Genomic DNA, 2,938 nt, shown 5'->3' on the forward strand with positions numbered 1-2,938 from the left:
GTGGTAACCGGATCGTAGATCAATGTTCGAGTAGTAACTCGATCCTTGAAGCTGGTCAAACAAATCATCAATTCGGGGTAAAGGATAACGGTTCTTGACCGTCACCTTGTTCAACTCCCGGTAGTCGATGCACATTCGGAAAGTCCCTTCTTTCTTTCGGACAAACAAGACAGGGGCTCCCCACGGCGATGAGCTAGGTCGGATAAAACCCTTATCCAACAAATCTTGCAACTGAGTGGACAGTTCCTGAAGCTCCGCCGGTGCGAGCCGATACGGGGCTCGTGCTATGGGTGCTGCACCGGGTGTCAACTCGATTTGGAATTCGACTTGACGAATAGGAGGGAGTCCGGGCAAATCCTCTGGGAAAACTTCCGGGAAGTCTCGCACAACAGGTATATCTTCAATTCGTTTCTCCTCCGCGGGTTTCTCAACAATCTGCGCCAAAATTGCCGGATGACCCTTTCGTAGATACTTCTGTGCCTTCATAAGGGTAATGACGCTGGTGGTCATGCCGCTTCTCTCGCCTCGGACCGAAATGATCTCGCCGGAAGGGGTGGTAATATGGACTATCTTATCATGGCATATAATCTCCGCTCGGTTCTCGGATAACCAGTCCATGACGACAACGACATCGAAACTACTAAGCGTAAAAGGAATAAGGTCGATGTCAAAGACATGACCTGACAGTTTCAACTTACATCCCGCAAGTATATGAGTTGTTACTACAGTTTTACCGTTAGCTAATTCAACAGGAAACTTAGCGTCTAACGGGGTTGGAGTAAGGTCTAAAAGTTGGCTAAAGGCTTTCGACACAAAACTCCTATCAGCTCCAGTGTCAAACAAAACAGAAGCAAAACAATCGTTTACAGGGAACTTACCAGACACCACATGCGGATCATTGCGGGCTTGACCCGATCCAATCACAAACGCTCTTCCTTTGCCATTTCCTCCACCATTACTGCCACTTCCATTACCCCCATTGTTGTCATTCTGTTTCAGCTTGGGGCAATCCTTCCGGAAATGACCTTCCTGCCCACATTCAAAACATCCCTTAGTTGTCATCGGTGGCTTAGGAGCACCCTTTGCCGCAAGGTCTCCTCTACACTCTTTCGCTGGGTGACCTATCTTTCCGCATCTTTGACACTTGACACGGTCACACTGGCCAACATGATGATAGTTGCACCTGTTGCACTTTGGATATTTCCCAGCATATCCGCTCGAAACCTGCCCGCTACCGTTGTTGTTGTTGTGATTCTGAGTGTTAAAGCTCCGAGTGAACTCGGGCTTACGGTAGTGTTGTTGCGGTGGGAGGTTCGGGGATGAAGATCTGGTGTTGTCAAACTTTCTCTTCCCGCTGTTCGGGTTGCTGTTGCTGTTACTGTTGCTGACGTGGTCATTACTCGGGTTGTCACGGGCTTTAGTGGTCGAACCCCTAGGTGGTAACGCACCTTGGGTCACAGCCTGATCCGTCAGTTTGTGAGCTAAACGGATCGCTTGTTGGATCGTGGCTGGTCTGGAAGACGTCACCATGCCCTGAATTTGCGGTGCTAAACCATCAATGTACATTTCTATCCTCTTGCTCGGCGGATCCACCATCCGCGGACACATCACAGCCAACTCGTGCGAACGAGTAGTGTAGGCTTCGATTTCCGAGCCCACCATCTTCAACGACCAAAATTCCGACTCTAACTTCGAAATTTCTTCCCTCGGACAGTACTCCTCTCGCATCATGCTCTTGAACTCCTCCCAGTTCATCGCGTTAGCCAGTTCCAACCCAAGGATCTGGACGTTTGAATTCCACCAAGTGAGGGCGGAATCCTCAAGTGTCCCAGCAGCGAATTTGACCCTACTGGCAGGGGGACAATTACACATCTCAAAGGCCGACTCGGCCTTCTCAGCCCAACGCAGGAAGCCTATAGCTCCCTCAGTGCCCTTAAACGTACTGGGCTTGCAGTCAAGGTAGTTCTTGAAGGTACACGTTCCACTCGGACCTCCAGTTTGATTCTATACGTGTGCGGCTAAGGCGGCCGCAACATGGTCATTCAACAGAGTTTGGAGTTCAGCTGCAGTCATGCTGATGTTACCACGTCCTCGTCCAGCGTTTCTTCCAGCCATTTCCTAGAATCACCGTATAAAATGTTAAACATGAATTTTTCTTTCATATACAACACACCATACATGTAATAAAAGATAGGTAAGAAAGAAAATAAGAAACAACATCGCATCACAACCACATATTAGTCTAAAAAAAAAATTCATGATTAAAACCATTGTATTCGCTACAAAGTATTTCCAATCAATCCTTAAAATCATAGAAAAATAATAGTTCGGATGGAGACAACCCCTCCATCTAAGTGTCATCATTACTAGATGTCGTCATCTGAGGACACCTCTGAGTGTGCCTCCTCCTCAGCCGGTTCTTCTTCAGGTTCTTCTTCGGGTTCCTCCTCGGGATCTTCCTCGGGATCTTCCTCAGGCTCCTCTTCGGGATCTTCTTCAGGTTCTACTTCAGGCTCTGCCCCAGGCTCGGCCTCAGGCTCTGCCTCAGGTTCGGCTGCGTTCTGAGCAAGTTGCATTTGTAAGACATCGCAACGCTCTAACGCTATCTCAGTTCGGGTCCTTGCTTCTTGGAGTTGCTCTTGCAAGTCTATCATCTCAGCTTGCATCTTCATCATAACCTTCATTTGTTGCTCACTAGTCTCTTGCATATCTTTCATTGCTGCTGCCATGCGGGCAATCTCCTCCTTAGTCTCGGTTCCGTCTTTAAACAGTCTGGAAACGTTCTCTCTCGTGTAGCGCATGTAACCCACATCACGCTCCAAACAAGAAACGACAGCTGCGAGAACCCGCTCTACAGGTTCGGTTATGGGTGGTAGGGTGTTGGGATAAGCAGGATGGTTCGGGTGAGGCAACGGGGGAACTTGTTCGCGATAGACCA

This window comes from Bidens hawaiensis, unplaced genomic scaffold (genome assembly GCF_021521415.1).
Source record: "Bidens hawaiensis isolate Kalapana, Puna unplaced genomic scaffold, B.hawaiensis_p1.1 tig00003393_1, whole genome shotgun sequence".
NCBI lineage: Eukaryota > Viridiplantae > Streptophyta > Magnoliopsida > Asterales > Asteraceae > Bidens > Bidens hawaiensis.